We start from the raw sequence: 17,594 nt of genomic DNA on the forward strand, positions 1-17,594 counted from the left end.
CCGCGGCTGCTGTGGTTCAAATTTCGTAAGGCGAATAATGATATGTCGAGTGGTGTTGAGTAACCAAACAGGAATCAGTCATCCATAGTTTCAAGTTCGTTGCTTTTTGCCAACTTCCGCAGCAAATACCATAAAACTGACATTCCCAAAGTGCTCGTGCCCTGTTGTCTGCGGAAAGCATCAACAGTATCGAAACGTGGCATACGGAGGATTTCGCCACTGCAGTGACACTCTTTCGTTGTCATCGTCGTTTTTAGTTATCGCAAAGACTGAATTGGCACCGAGGTGATTGCCTAATTATTGCGACTAACGCACTATACTACCCCTATCTAATTCTGATATACTTATCTCTCGAGACAGTGTGTGCCTCATGTCATATTCACCATGTGGTTTGTGCCGTTATTACTTGTTATCGACCCTCCAACACGCACTCGGAATTCACCGATGGTTTAGCTGACGCGATCGACCAAGTTATACATAAATTTTCTACTTCTTTCTTCTTCTTAGGTGATGACTTGAATTATCCGGAAACTGACTGCTCCATTATAGCTACCCGCAGTCACATTACCAAGCCTGAATATTGACACGTGTACTTGTTTGTCTTTATCGGGCGACACGTTTCACCGCCTAAAAATGTTATCGCACAGCGCAGGACGCGGCTGCATTTATCGGAAGTTTCCGGAATGTTATCGGTGCTTCCATCCGCTGTCTGTGACCAAACCTTGTGTAATCGGATCGCATGTGTGCGCGACGCGAATAATGTAGAACATTGTGGAAGGCACGCGGGTCCCGGCGATTACTCTGGAACATTCGAGGACTGATGTATAAACGTCGACGCGCTCGATCCTTCTGGGTGGAGGTGCGGGGGGGGGGGGGGGGGGGGGAGTGCAGCTTAGATGTCACGTAGTAGTGACGGTGAAGAAGGCAGCGAAACTGTGATTATAGAAACTAGCGTTTTATTGGGCGAACTTGTGCCCTTAAAAGGAGGCTACACTCAAAGAACAACGATATTGGCGAACACACTCGGCGATCGTCGAAAATATCAGCGGGTCCAGCGCGTCGGCTTTTATACATCAGTCCTCGAATGTTCCAGAGTAATCGCTCGGACCCGCGTGCCTTCCACAATTTCTACATTATTCGCGTCGCGCACACATGCGATCAGATTACACAAGGTTCGGTCCCAGACAGCGGAGGGAAGCATCGATAACATTCCAGAAAATTTCGATACATGCCGGGGCGTCCTTCGCTGTGCGATAACATTTGTTAGGAGGTGAAACTTGTCGCCCGATAAAGACAAACAAGTACACGTGTCAATATGTTCGCTTTGTTCAGTTACTCCTGTATCACAACATAGTACAATTTGTCCCTTAGTCTATGAGGAAGGATCACGTCCTAAACGTCCTCTTAACCATGTCTTAAAATTGCCAACACACACGTACTCGAAAAAATCAGTGATCATAGGGCTGTCCATTGTTGGGCCTGCCTTCCGCACGCGGATCAAAACAAAGGTTAAAAAACAACTGCTGGACTACGCACGTACCGACTAAATAAAGACGAATAAGATGCTACCTGCTTTTTCAAACAAGTTAAACATTTTCTTTACAGTACTACTAATTAAAGCTGGTACTTGTTTCAGGAAAAGTTAAAAGAAATGAACGCTGCCTTTTTCTGAAAGTATACAAATACTACAGGGACTGATAGCCCTTGGTACACCCGAGTCGAAAACATTGAGCAAGTTGAAAATAATTTAGAGGAAAGCGAGTCCGTAAGCTGTTCTGAAGCTTGGGAAGACTGTCACAACCTGGCCAGTTTGACAAAAAGTGCCACTTTCCAAGATAACGACCAATACACTAATGAAACTCCCTGACCCATTGAAAAAGGGTAATAAAACGTTTTGGACAATATTGACGCCTAAAGATATCCACTCTTTTCTCCACTATAAAGACGAATATCTAAAATAACGCTCTCCCTAACCTATTGAAAATGGGCCCTAAAATCTGTGGAGCATCATGAATCCTAAACATACCTAGTTCATTCTTCAGGCTAAAGACTAATATCATAACCAAGCGCTCCCTAACCTGGTGAAAAGGAATCCTAATATTGTTGGAGTGCACTAAGCTCAAATATATCCACTCAATACTGTAATTGACGAACGAACACGGTGGTACTTTACCTATAGCCCACAGTGCTGAAAATTTAACAAGCACTTTACTAAGGTTTGCGCTCGTCAACTTGAATAAACTATTCAGCGAAGCTGTCACGCCTAACCTTTGCTCATCCTTCCCCAGAAATCTTAATCACTGAACACGGTGTAGCAAAATACTAGTCAAGATCCTTATGGCATCCGTGGTAAGCCGCTGAAATTAACCTGGCATCATCGGGCTAATGTGCTCACAATAATTTTTCTAGGAATCCCTTGATTCTGTCTGTGTACCATACGACTGGAAATCTGCTTACCTGGTACCTGTACTTAAATCTGGTGACAGTAATTACCCTAACAACTACAGGTCAACTTTACTCACGTCCTCTTGTAAATTGCTCTCAAATATCATATACACACTGGTAATGGGTCATCTCAGCAAAGAACGATTTGCTTCTTAACATTCAGCATGGTTTCCGGGAAACGTTACCATGCCAAATGCATTTTGAGCATGTAGGAGGCCTGCGGAGAGCACTGCGCATATCGGTTTACATAGATGCCATCTTCCTTGACTTCTCTAAAGCTTTCGAGCATAATCGTTATAATAGACTAGTGTCAAAAATATGTAATCAGCCGTTTCATCACAGAACAGATTCGTGGATCGAAGAGTTTCTTAACAATCAATACCAGTAAGTCGAGCTTCGCGAATGCATTTGTAATCTGGCTCGTGTAACGCCTGAGGTCCCACAGGGGAGCCCCGTGGCAAACGCAACGTATGAGTAAGTGAAATCCCTCCCTCCCTAAATCCCACTAGGGCCTCTAGGTATGGAAATAAATAAATAAATAAATAAATAAATAAATAAATAAATAAATAAACTTGCAGAGATGACGCACTTTCTGTGAAACGTAATTCTCTAATATTGAAATAGACTAACTGCTTCTGCTGTGGAGCAATGCGCAATTTCTGTGTGCCCACATTGCATCCTCAGCGCTGCATACCTTTATCATAAGACTGGGCTCTCACTACTTGTAATAGAAAAAAATCCAGACATTCTTCATTCATTTAACTTTTTATTCAAAGTTTTCCTTTCATTAGTTTTTCTCTGAGCCACTAGTAAATGTTTAAAAAGACCTCATTTCTCAAACAATGTCGCCTCCTAAAGCTTCACCATGCCACTCTTTTTCGGCAGAAGTTCATCTGCCAGCGAACATCCCAACTGTGACCGTACTTTCCGACGCTGCTTAATAGGATACGTCAAATGGTTGACGGCGACATACCTTAGCCACCACCTGCTTTGGTAGGCTCCTCTAGTTGCTCGTCATAAAAGAACCCGTTAGTCACACCTTTAGTAATACACTCATGCCAGAACGCCCGGTAGGAATCTACGATAGTACCTTACGGTAAATGCAAACGTGTGATACAGTGCCTGGTGCTAATGAAGAATATACGCCAACTGAAGAGGATGTCAGGATGTCAGGATGAAGAGGATGTCAGACGACAACATGACTGGCGAGGCGTGGGCTCCACTTTGACGCATCTAGCCCTTTGTACAGCGCCATTAGCGATTTTGTTGTTTGCCAAGTAGACCACTAAAACGCTGGAGGCAATGGGCTGCTGTGCTTACTAACAAATATACTGCGATTATTCTCTCTTATGAAGCGGATGAAAATTGCTTTCATTTCAACTTTTGCTCAAGGCTTCAAACATTCCAGATGAAAGCGCCAGCTCCTGTAGCCATTTCAGAGCCCATTACCCGGTTCGGCCTGTATGGTATCGGGGGGGAAATTCCGAGTCAGAATTACAAAGACGAGCTAGTTGAGGATGGTTTTAGGAAGCGTACATGGAGACTAACGTGCCTGGCTCTATGGACTGTCCTGGCGGAGTTTCGGACGTTGAACCCTCCGGCATCTCTTCGCTCTTGTTCAGCGCTGCTGATGGTGCCTTTTCAACATCCGTGTTGGGAGGTGGCGGCAGCGTATGTGGCGGTACTGGTGGCTCCGCACCTGTGAAGGGTGGCACAAATGAAGGGAGTACTTAACATAGCTTTCGCGTGCGCATTTGCTCGCGCTGCTAAGGAGTACTTAATGCTTATCCACCGTCCCCCCCCCCTCTTGTGTTATTAATAAAACATAGAGCACTTGAATGTGGGCTAGCGGTCGGGCACCTTGTCGACGCCACTCGGATTTTATTTAGTTGCTTAAGGGGGCGCTTTCACCTAAACAGAAATTCTCGTCATTCTCGACTGCCCTTCCATTCCATCAAGATAAGTGCTGAGTACCAATCTGCCTGCAACGTATTTTCCTGTGAGCGTTGCCAACATGTAAAGAACCACGCGGATGGCGACGTACGTCACCCTTGTGCATCCTTCTCGTGGTATATTCCTATTTTACGCATTACCGACACCACTGCCCCTCCATCCCTTAACACAAGGCGGACGTCAATTAAAATATGGCGACTGCTCAAGGTTTTCCATTTCCTTACCACCACAAATACCACCGCTTCACGCGCACAGTCTCATTCCTTGATCACGTTACTACCCTCTTCACGCTGTTGACAGACTTCCTCTCGTGAACTGCGATGCCCTAGGCTTCCGCTCTGCGTGTATGTCTCCTCTTCAGTGCGCCAAGTAACACAACGAATTTTAGCGCGCGCCTCTATGAATATCGTCATATAACTCCTGCCACAACCGAAAACACTTCTCGATGTTTAGTTTGCAGTAATGCAGCAAAATTCCAGGTAACCAAAGTGGTCGCGGTAATGACAAAGCAGGAGTCCTATATTGTACGTTATATTATTTCGGAAACTCGATAAACAGGACTTTCGGTAGCATCTGATCCTAGAGGTGGAGGAATATCAACATCGTCGAATACGAGTTCTATAGTAATTATCGAATATCGAGTCGCATATTCACTAGTCAAACGCACGAGCATATATTTAACGGCATAATTAAGCACCACTCTTTACCAACTAGGGAAAAAAAGATAAGCTAAACACGAAAATTAGGATCAGCTTCAAACGCAGCATCACTGATTGCCATCAGAATAACTGCAATATTAGTCTCTCAACATTTGTATAGGCCGGTTGCAAACGAGCTTTCCAAGATGGAATGGCTGCTGTGTGACTTCACTTTTATAAAAGACTAAAGTAATGGTGGTTCAACAAAGATCAGAAATAGTGGGAAAAAAGAAACAAAGTTTGTGAAGCACCTGTACACCATCGAAACATCTTAAAAGTCCGATGCAAGGAAAACATCACCAGTTGTAGCCGAAAAGACAAAACTGCCACATGGCTAGACTGCAAGAATCCCAAAATTACAAGCAAGGAGCGAAAGTGCCAGGTTGTCATGCAGGCTTTCAGTGCAAAATCGAAAATAGAGCTTGCAGTACCCATTTCGTTTATACATTAGTTCCAAAACAATTGTCGCTTTTTCGCTTCCAATACCTTGCTATACTGTATTTAGCCGACACAGCACATTACTCGGTCTATGCGAAATATGTGGTTTGTGCTGATATTCGTAAGTAACGAATATTTCATTTTCAAGTAAGAATATGAAAAGAAAATGCGTTATATTTCTTTCATATTCGTAATTTCAATATTTACGCATCTCGAATGGACACGCTTGCGAGCTGCTTTGGAAAAACCGCAAAACAGGCAAGTTGCCTCCCAACATACCGCACTGAAATATAACACACGTATTGTGAATCAACACTCACGTGGCACATGAGTTGTCCTCGGCGACCTTTGCGGAGTCTCGAACGCTGTAACTGGGATAAGATTCGTACATGTAAATGTGCACATTGTGCTGAAAAATGTCTCTTTCTCGAGCAGGCCATATAAGTTAAAGGTCATATCATGGCCACATATTTAGCATGCCATGTAACACGGAGGGTAGATTACCGGTGGACCAATAGCTTTACAGAACGGGTGTCAAAAGAAAGAAAGCGCAGTGGAGGACGTCAAATATTTAGGTGACGTGATGAAATTAGGAGAAATGCAGGCGCAAGTTGGGATCAGTTAGGGCAAGACATGGGTAAAAGGAGATCGCTGAGAGAGGCCTTCCTCCTGCATTGGGAGATAAAAATAGGCTGAAAAAGATTGTGAACATGATAATGATTATGATCTCCATAACTACCTTGCCATGTACGTGCCAATGTTAGAGCAACCAATTATACATGCTGATACCTTCAGACGACAGAAATTACCATTCTCTGTCTTGGCGAATTCGCTTTGCTTAAAGATAATGCGGGGTATGGGACGTATATTGACAATTAATTTAGTTCTATGCCAGTACATTTAGGTGCTTAAAACGACTACACAAAGAAATTAAGACGCATTAAAGCATCTTAGGCCACCTGAATGTGAAACGCCACGCACACTGGTATTACTGATACCACGTCTCAGTGATCCCGACAATAAAATGCCAGCTGAAACAAAAAAATACGACACCTAGAACGGCAGAAACCTGCGGTAGTAATTGCGCACTGATCGTTCAGTTTAATTCAGAAGTGATCTTTGAATGTTCATTGAATGTACTTGAATACTTGGGACTGCTTTGATAAATATTACCTTCCGTGGACAAAGCTAACTACTTAGAAATCAACCATGCTCCATCTGGTCTCATATGGCACATGGTGTCTCCTCAGCGGCACGAGAGGTCTCGAAACCGACGTTTCAAACCGTCAATAGCAGGCTGCAATTTCTGCTTGATACTTCAACGATCTTGAATACTTGGGACTGTATTGAAAAATATTATCTTGCGGGTAAAAACCTGTAAAAACCTAACTACTTAGAAAACAAGTCCCCTCCGTCAGTTCTCATATGGTACATGGTGTCCAATAAGCGGCGCGAGAGGTCTCGAAAGCGACGCTTCAAAATATCAATAGGAGGCGGCCATTAATGCTTGATACTTCGACGCTCTTGAATACTTGGGACTGTATTGAAAAATATTATCTTGCGGGGAAAAGCTAACAACTTAGAAAACAAACATCCTCCGTCAGGTCTCATATGGCACATTTTGTCCCCTGAGCGGCGCGAGAGGTCTCGATAGCGACGCTCCAAACCATCAACAGCAGGCGGCCATTTCTCCTTGATATTTCGACGATCTTGAATACTTGGTACTGCACTGAAGAGTATTAGATTGTGGGGAAAAAGCTAACTAATTAGAAAGCAAACATCCTCCTTCCATTCTCATATGGTACATGGTGTCCCCTGAGCGGCGCAAGAGGTCTCGAAAGCGACGTTTCAAACCATCAATAGCTGGTGGCCATTTCTGCTTGATACTTCGACGATCCTGGATACTTAGTACTGCATTGAAAATTTTTACCTTGCGGGGAAAAAGCTAACTACTTAGAATACAAACATCCTCTATCAGGTCTCATATGGCACATGGTGTCCCCTGAGTGACGCAAGAGGTCTCGAAAGCGACGTTTCGAACCATTATTAGCGGAGGGCCATTTCTACTTGATAGTTCGACGATCTTTAATACTTGGGGCTGCATTGAAAAATATTACCTTGCGGGGAAAAAGCTAACTACTTAGAAAACAAACATCCTCCGTTAGGTCTATATGGCACATGGTGTCCCCTGAGTGGCAGGAGAGGCCTCGTAAGCAACGTTTCAAACCCTCAATAGCAGGCGGGCATTACAGCTTCATACTTCGACGATTTTGAATACTTGGGACTGTATTGAAAAATATTACCTTGCGGGGAATATGGTAACTACTTAGAAAACAAACATCGTCCGTCAGGTCTCATATGGCTCATGGTGTCGCCTGAGCGGAGCGAGAGGTCTCGAAAGCGACGTCTGAAATGATCAATAGTAGGCGCCCATTCCTTCTTGATACTTCAACGATCTTGAATACTTGGGACTGCATTGAAAAATATTACGTTGCGGGGAAAAGCTAACTACTTAGAAAACAAGCATCCTCCGCATGGTCTAATATGGCACAAGGAGTCCCCCTAGCGCCGCAAAAGGTCTCCAAAGCGACGTTTCAAATCATCAAAAGCAGGCGGCTATTTCTGCTTGATGCGTCGACAAACTTGAATACTTGGGAGTGCATTGAAAAATAGTACCTTGCGGGGAAAAAGCTAACTAAGAAAACAAGCATCCTCTATCAAATCTCATATGGCACATGGTGTCGCCTGAGCGGCGCGAATGGTCTCGAAAGCGACGTTTCACACCATCAATAGCAGGCGGCCATTTCTGCTTGAAACTTCGACGATCTTTAATACTTGGGACTTCATTGAAAATATTACCTTGCGGCGAAAAAGCTAACTACTTAGAAAAGAAACATCCTCTATCAGGTCTCATATGGCGCATGGTGTGCCCTGAGCGGCGCGAAAGGTCTAGAAAGCGACGTTTCAAACCATCAATCGAAGGCGGCCATTTACGTTTGATACTTCGACTATCTTGAATACTTGGGACTGCATTGAAAGATATTACCTTGCGGGCAAAAAGCTAACTACTTAGACAACATACATCCTCCGCCAGGTCTCATATGGCACATGGCGTCCCCTGAGCGGCGCGCGAGGTCTCCAAAGCGGCGTTTAGAATGATCAATACCAGGCGGCCTATAATGCCTGATACTTCGACGATCTTGAATACTTGGGATTGCATTGAAAATTATTACCTTTCGGAGAAAAATCTAACTACTTGGAAAACAAATATCCTCTATCAGGTATCATACGGCACATGGTGTCCCCTGAGCGGCGCGAAAGGTCTCCAAAGCGACGTTCCAAATCATCAATAGCAGGCGGCCATTAATGCTTGATACTTCGACGATCTTGAATACTTGGGACTGCACTAAAAATTATTACCTTTCGGAGAAAAATCTAACCACTTGGAAAACAAACATCTCCATCAGGTCTTATATGGCACATGGTGTCCCCTCAGCGGCGCGAGAGGTCTCGAAAGCGACGTTTCAAACCATCAATAGCCGGCGGCCATTTCTGCCTGATACTTCGACGATCTTTAATACTTGGGACTGCATTGAAAAATATTACCTTGCGGCGAAAAGGCTAACTACTTAGAAAATAAATATCCTCCATGAGGTCTCATAGGGCACATGGTGTCGCCGCTCACTTCGACGATGTTGAATACTTGGGACTCCAGTGAAAAGTATTACCTTGCGGGGAAAAAGCTAACTACTTAGAAAACAACATCCTCCGTCGGGTCTCATATGACACATGGGGTCCCCTGAGCGGCGCGAGAGGTCTCGAAAGCGACGTTTCAAACCATCAATAGCAGGCGGCCATTTCTGCTTGATGCTTCGACGATCTTGAATATTTGGGACTGCATTGGAAAATATTACCTAGCGGGGAAAATCTAACTACTTAGAAAACAAACATCCTCCGTCAGGTCTCATATGGCACATTTTGTCCCCTGAGCGGCGCGAGAGGTCTCGATAGCGACGCTCCAAACCATCAACAGCAGGCGGCCATTTCTCCTTGTTATTTCGACGATCTTGAATACTTGGTACTGCACTGAAAAGTATTAGATTGTGGGGAAAAAGCTAACTAATCAGAAAGCAAACATCCTCCTTCCATTCTCATATGGTACATGGTGTCCCCTGAGCGGCGCAAGAGCTCTCGAAAGCGACGTTTCAAACCATCAATAGCAGGCGGCCATTTCTACATGACACTTCGACGAACTTGAATACTTGGGACTGCATTGAAAAGTATTACCTGGCGGGGAAAAAGCTAACTACTTAGAAAACAATAATCCTCTATCAGGTCTCATATGGCGCATGGTGTCCCCTGAGCGGCGCGAGAGGCCTCGAAAGCTACGTTTCAAACCATCTATAGCAGGCGGCCATTTCTACTTGATATTTTGACGATCTTGAATACTTGGGACTGCATTGAAAAGTATTACCTTGCGGGGAAAAAGCTAACTACTTAGAAAACAACATCCTCCGTCCGGTATCATGTGGCGCATGGGGTCCCCTGAGCGGCGCGAGAAGTCTCGAAAGGGACGTTTCAAACCATCAATATCAGGCGGCCATTTCTGCTTGATATTCCGACGATCTTGAATACTTGGGACTGCATCGAAAAATATTACCTTGCGGGGAAAACGCTAAATAATTAGAAAACAAACATGCTCCATCAGGTCTCATATGGCACATGGTGTCCCCTGAGCGGCGCGAGAGGTCTCGAAAGCGACGTTTCAAACCATCAATAGCAGGCGGCCATTTCTGCTTGATATTTCGACGATCTTGAGTACTTGGGACTGCATTGAAAAGTATTGCCTTTCGGGGGAAAAGCTAACTAACTAGAAAAAAAACATCCTCAGTCTATTTTCATATGGAACATGGTGTCCCCTGAGCGGCGCGAGAGTCTCGAAAGCGACGATTCAAGTTATCAATAGCAGGCGGCCATTTCTGCTTGATACTTAGACGATCTTGAATACTTGGGACTGCATTGAAAGAAATTACCTTGCGGGGAAAAGCGAACTGCTTAGAAAACAAAAATATAATTCTCCTCCATGAGGTCCCATTTCGGGCATGGTGTCCCGTGAGCAGCGCGAAAGTTCGCGAAAGTGGCGATTCGGACAATCAATTGCAGGCGTCCATTTCCTCTTGATCCCTTTAGGACCTTGAATACTTGGGACTGCCATGAAAATTAATTCCTTGCTGAGAGAGAAATGAACTGCTTGGAAAACAACATGGCAATTCTCCTCCTGTAGGAGCCGAATGGGCAGACTGCCCCGTGACTGGCGCGATAGACCTCGAAAGCGGCGTTTCAAACCAACAATAGCAGGCAGCCATTTTTGCCTGACGCTTCGACGATCTTGAATCCTTGGGAGTGCGAATAAAATTACTACCTTGTGAGGAAAAAAGTGAACTGCCTCGAAAACAAAAATACAATTCGCCTCCTTCCGGTCCCATATTGCTCAGAGTGTCTCATGACTGGCGCGAAATATCTGGAAGCCCGGGTTTCAAACCATCCATAGCAGGCGGCCTTTTTTGCTTGATGCTTTGACCACGTTGACATCTTTGAATTGCGTCAAAAATTATTGCACTGCTTAGAAATAGGCGAACTGCGTAGAAAACAAAAATAAATTTCTCCTCCATCAGATCTTATACGGCGAACGGCGTCCGTGAGTGACAAGAAAGGTCACTAAAGAGGCGTTTCTAACTATCAATAAGAGGCGGCCATTTTTAAAGATACTTTTACGACCTTGTAAACTTGGAAGTGCATTACAAATTAATACCTTGCAGGGAAAAACGAACTGCTTAGAAAACAAATATATGTTTCTCCTCCTTCAGGTCCCACATGGCGAATAGTGTCCCGTGAGCGGCGTTTCAAGCTATCTATACGAGGCGGCCATTTTTATTAATACTTTGACGATCTTGAAAACTTGCGAGTGCGTTAAAAATAATAACTTTTGGGGAAAAAGCGAACTGCTTTGAAAAGAAAGATATAATTCAACTCCATCAGGTCGGATGTAACGCATGGTGTCCCGTGAGCGGCGCGAAAGGTCTCGAAAGCGGCTTTTCAAACCATCAATAGCAGGCGGCCATTTTTGCTTGCTCATTTGAAGATCTTGAAAATTGGGAGTGCGTTAAAAATTAATACCTTGCAGGGGAAAAGACTAACTGTTTAGAAAACAAAAAATATATATAATTTTCCTCGTTGAGGTCCCATATTGCGCAGTGTCCCGTGAGCGGCGCGAAACGTCTTGAAAGCGGCGTTTGAAACTATCAATACGAGGCGGCCATTTTTATTAATACTTTCACGATCATGAAAATTGGGAGTGCGTTGAAATTTATTAGCTTGCGGGGAAAAATCGAACTGCTTAGAAAACAGATATAATTCTCCTGCTTCATGTCCCATATGGCGCAGGATGTCCTGTGAGCGGCGCGATAGGTCTCAAAAGCGGCGTCTCAAGCTATCAATACGAGGCGGCCATTTCTATTAATACTTTTACGATCATGAAAATTGGGAGTGCGTTGAAAATTATTAGCTTGCGGGGAAAAAGTGAACTGCTTAGAAAACAGATATAATTCTCCTGCTTCATGTCCCATATGACGCAGAGTGTCCCGTGAGCGGCGCGAAAGTTCTCGAAAGCGGCGATTGAAACAATAAATAGCAGCGGCCATTTTGCTTGATACTTTGACGTTCTTCAAAACAGGTTAGAAAACAAAAAGATAAATTTCCTCGTTCAGGTCACGCATGGCGCTGAGTGTACTTTATCGGCGCGAGAGATCTCGAAAGCGGCGATTCGAACAATCAGTAGTCATCATCCTCAGAAGCAGCATGCTGTTTATGTTCACTGCAGCACGGCGGCCTCTCTCTGCGATCTCCAATTACCGCTCTCCTGCGCCAACAACTTCCAACTAGCACCGGCAGATTTTCTAATTTCGTCGCACCACCTAGTGTTCTGTCGTCCTCTACTGATCTTCCCGTATTTTGGACCCACTCTGCCACCCTAACGGTCCAACGGTAAATAATCTGCGCATTAGATGACCTGCTCAGAGCCTTTTTTTCTCTTGATGTCTATTGTATTATCGTCTATACCCGTTATCTCTCTGATCCAAACCGCTCTTTTTCTGTATCTTAAATTTATGCTAGCATTGTTCGTTCCATCGCTCTTTGCGCGGTCCTTGCTCTCGAGCATCTTTGTGAGTCTCCAAGTCTCTGCCCCATATGTCAGCTCGCGTAAATTGCACTGATTGTATACTTTCCTCTTAAATGATAACGGTAAGCTCATAGTCATGAGCCCACTGTTATCTTTGACAATCTTGAAAATTTGGGAGTGCATTAAAAATTAGCACCTTGCAGGGAAAAATCGAACTGTTCAGAATATAAAAATGGTAATCCCTTTCTTCAGATCCAGTACTGTGCAGAGTGTCCGTCAGCGGCTAGAAAGGTCTCGAAAGCGGTGTTTCAAACCATCAATAGCAGGCGGCCATATTTGCTTGGTACTCTGACGATCTTGAAAACTTCGGAGTGCGTTGTAAAATCGCCGCCTGGGGGAAAAAGCGAACTGCTTAGAAAATAAAAGCATGGTTCTCCTCCTTCATGTCCGATAGCGCAGTGTGGTGAAGAGAGTATAACCACGCGCCCCTTTCTCATGGCCAATATTGTAGGTTCATCAATGCGGGGGAAGCCTTTGTGTGGGAATGAGTGCGACGGCGTTGTCTCGTCGGGCACGTGCTGCTCCCAGCCGGCCGGCGTACCTGACAGTTACTTCGCGCACGTGTCGCGCGCCGTTCTCACGCTCGGCCGTAGCGGGGGGCACAAACTGATTAGTTATGGGGAACTTGGGGCTGTGTTCGCGACCATTTCTGGCATCTTAAGCTTCCACCCATATTGGATCCTGCTGGCCTGCCTGGTTGGTCGGAGTAGGCCTTTAGTTGAGACGTCTGCGCCTACCGCCGGTCCTTGCGTCCCTAGGGTCTGAGTTGTTTTCAAGAGAGCGAGGAGGCAGCAACACATGGCGCCGCTTCACCACGGGAAACCAGTCTCGTCAGACAGGCCGTCGACGACGGTTATGACATCATTTTGTACGTAAACATATGTATAGTGTAGACCTAAAGTAAACGCCCACTTTATAACCCGAGTTATTCGAATGATACCTCTCGTCGTCTTCGTACCTGCGGATCCGTACTTGCCCCTGCTGGAGCACATCCCCCTTCGTCGGCACCTCCCTGGTTAGCTGATGTGTTAGGACACTAAGAGCTGCGTCACTTCGCTACAGCAATGTCTCCATGGGCGGGGCAAAAATCGAAACCAGCGTTTGAAACCATCGTTACCGGGATAACGATGCCCGATAGGCGTGGTATGGAAAGAGTTAAAAATTGTGTAACCTTTCAGTGCAATGTTGCAAGTAAACTCCAAAAGAAAGCAACTTCCCGGCCTTTCGATGGCAGTCACTGAACAAGTAGGTACAATTTGGCCACTGCTGAGCATGAACTCTCGCATGGTTTGAGGGTGCACACTGTCGTTACGACACCCACACGCCGTAAAAGATCCTACCTACTTGCACTTCGCCATCCCACCCTAATGAATCCGAAACTTCCGAATAGAAACTGGATTTCAAGAATAGTCTTCAAATCCAGCTTGATTTGATGAAATGCAGCCCAAAATCAATACTAATCCGTTTTGACCAAAACGCGGTAGTTTTAAAAGCAAAACTTCAATAGCGCAGAACACGGTTTATGGGTTCTGATGGTAAGCTTTCTTTTTCAATACTTCCTGACTATTTCTAAATTCGCACTTCTTTAAGTAGGCTGCGTGATGGACCTACGCAATATGTGGGCATATTCTATTAGATGTCTTCTCGTGAGTTCATAATTTGTCATGAGGAGCACAGTAGGCGTCGAACACTCCATTGTCATCATTTCTTATTAAGGTTTAAAAGAAACTACCGTACGAGGCTGCGTGTGACAGAAAAAAAACACACTGCCGAGACGCACGCGTACTCTCCGTCACCACCCTGAAGGAAGCTGTCACGTGGCAGGTGTCCTCTGTTAATAAAGAGTATAAGAAGTGGCAGAGCTGAAAGTAAGGGTTGAAATCCACTAGGTTTGCAAAGATTTTAGGCTTTCGGGTATGCTAAAGCACTTGGGGTCGTTATTACTTAAAGTAGCAATGCGCATTATGCGTTTCTTTTTGTTTAAGCGTTTTGATGTTACATTATTATTAAGGACATTTGTGCAGCATGAAGCCGTCACTATGCATACTTGCTTGGGTGAAATAAAGGTGCTCGCCTGAAAGCAAGACACGTTCACCGTTAGCATAGGTTCCTTAAGAACGCTGTCATCAGTACCTGCACTCAATGAAATGTAGATAAAATCCGCTTTCTGTACTCGCATGGTGCTGGCGTATTTCCTTTTCGGCTCAATTCGAAGAACCTCAAAAGGTTTATTCCTAACTCGGCTGCTTCAACTATTCTAACTCACATATGCACTAGCCTAGCCCTTTAATGTGGGCCACCTTTCTTTTTGTGGGCTCGAACTTTTTAGTTTAATCAGATTTCTTTATGGGCATAAAGACATCTTTGTATTGGTGTGGCAAGTTTCCGACATGTCCAATCAGTGGTTCAGCTCGTCCATATGGAGCAGGTCAATACGCAAAACGTGTAGCCGGGTGCTGTTTGACCGAGCTCATTTGTGCAAAGGAGAGCGCTGCGAAATTGTTCGTGTGTACAGAGGTAACAAACTTTGAATCATTAAGAGTCAGGAACGTAAGCGTTGGCAATCTCTAAACTATTTGTGATGAAAAGTTTGAGCCAGTCCATGTTATTAACCTCCGAGATGGATCACCATCGACAGTCCAATTAACACAAACGAGTCTTTGCATTTACCTAAATGGAAAGTGAAGCGCCTATTTCGCGTCTATTTCTTTCCGTACCTGCAAATCTGAACATTTTTTTTTCTCGAGTCACCAGGCCTGTACATTAGCTAAGGCAGCCGAAAATTCATACGTTATCCATGATTCTTACAGTATCTGCATATTTGCGTGCAGTACTGTTAGTATTATCAATGCTTCGCCCAACTCGGTAAGGCACGGCTTCTTTGTGCACTCATTAGCGTGGACGAGTGTTCTCAACAGAAACGGCGCCATTCTAGTTTGCGCACAAGCTCGAGCGAGAAGTCTGATTAAGAGTGATTTTGATTTTTATAAGACAATCTCAGCGGATATGACACGGAAACAAAATATTAGCCTGTGGTAATTTAAAATGTGCTCTTTAGCGCATTCTTTAGGCGTTCCAGTGTCGCAAATTAAATGACACTGGCGTAGCACATCCAAGACCGCACAAAGAGGCATATACACCGCGCTCTTTGTCCCGTCATGTTTATTTGTCCCATCTACGCCAACAGGATTTCATATGACGCACCAACAAGTCAAACGTACCACCTTCTACCAGTACCGTTTCTAAAGACTCGTCTCTGCAGGCTAGATCAATGCTTGCGGGAAGAGTACGTACCCAAAAATTAATTACCGGAGTTTCTCAGGGGTTTCTGGTGCCCTGAAATAAATAATGAGAAGTATATCGTTAGTGCACTCAGGTAACTGCATATATTATAAAACTGCATCAATTCGAACCATACGAAATAAAAAAATATATTAATAAATACATAACGTTCCCTGAACCTTCACGTGTTCGTAAGTCCACAGTATCAACCGCTAGGTTAAGACTGTGGCTTAAGGCTAGGTTAAGAACAAGCCAGGTCGGTAAAAAGAATGTCGTCGATGCAACTGAGCGAAATTTTCGGCGTCAATGCAGTTGTTGGTACAGGAAGCCTCGAAAGACCGTCGACGTCCGCGTGATTGCGGCCACTCTTGTAACAGTCTGAAAAGTCAGACACCTGCAAGCGTATTGTCACGTGGTCGTGACGTCGAAGAACTCAGTAGCAATACTGTGAAAGGCAAAAGTAGATTTTATTGCGCGAACCTGTGCCCACAAAACAGGCTACACTTAAAGCACAACGAGAGCGGCGAACACAATCGGCGATCGTCGAAAATCTGATCAGCGGGTCAAGCGCGTCGGCTTTTATAGAGCAGTCGTCGAATGTTCCAGACTAATCGTTCGGACCCGCGTCCCTTAACAAAGTTCTACGCCATTCGCGTCAGGTGATGAAATCAGATAACTTAAGGTTCGGCGACAACAGACAGCGGATAGAAGCATCGATAACTTTCCAGAAACTTCGGATACATGCAGGCGCGTTCCACGCTGTGCGATTACATTTGTTAGGCGGCTAAACGTGGTTGCCCGATAACGATAAGTACACGTGTCAATACCCCCCTCTTAAAAAGCATCGTCCCGATGCTACAAATATAAGAGTGCGAAACACAAAAGGACACTTATTAAACATAAGTAACAAAACAACGAAAAGAAACAAAGTCCATAGGTCAGTTACGCGAAACCCCAAAGTTCGTTACCGCTTGTAGTACGGCTTGAGTCGCACAACGTGTACTATTTCAGGTCGTGAGCGGCGCCGCTGTGATAGCGAAATGCAGTCTGACACGATTTCATAGTCCAGTTCGCCAATACGTCGGATGATCTTGCACGGTCCGAAATAGCGACGCAGAAGCTTCTCGCTCAGTCCTCGTCGGCGTATAGGGGCCCAAACCCAAACACGGTCACCGGGATGGTACTCGATGAAGCGTCGTCGGAGGTTGTAGTGTCGGCTGTCGGTCCTCTGTTGGTTCTTGATCCGTAGGCGGATGAGCTTTCGGGCTTATTCGGCGCGCTGGAGATAGCTAGCGACGTTAACATTCTCTTCGTCAGTGAGGTGGGGCAGCATGGCGTCGAGCGTCGTCATCGGTTTCCTGCCGTAAACCAGCTTAAACGGCGTGATCAGTGTTGTTTCCTGCTCCGCCTTGTTGTAAGCGAAGTTGACATACGGCAGGACCGCATCTCACGTCTTGTGCTCGATGTCGACGTACATTGCTAGCATGTCGGCGAGGGTCTTGTTCAGGCGCTCCGTGAGACCATTCGTCTGCGATTGG

The 17,594-nt window shown here is 45.0% G+C and overlaps 1 long non-coding RNA gene across 1 annotated transcript; it reads right to left on the bottom strand.

Annotated features, from left to right (window-relative positions):
- Nucleotides 1-3,555: 3,555 nt before the first annotated feature.
- Nucleotides 3,556-16,112, bottom strand: LOC142584691 (uncharacterized). The gene is made up of 3 exons (XR_012828874.1): nucleotides 16,069-16,112; nucleotides 5,855-5,905; nucleotides 3,556-4,144 (listed from the first exon to the last, which is right to left on the bottom strand). It is a non-coding gene; the product is annotated as an uncharacterized LOC142584691 (long non-coding RNA).
- Nucleotides 16,113-17,594: the final 1,482 nt, after the last annotated feature.

Source organism: Dermacentor variabilis, chromosome 6 (assembly GCF_050947875.1).
Source record: "Dermacentor variabilis isolate Ectoservices chromosome 6, ASM5094787v1, whole genome shotgun sequence".
NCBI lineage: Eukaryota > Metazoa > Arthropoda > Arachnida > Ixodida > Ixodidae > Dermacentor > Dermacentor variabilis.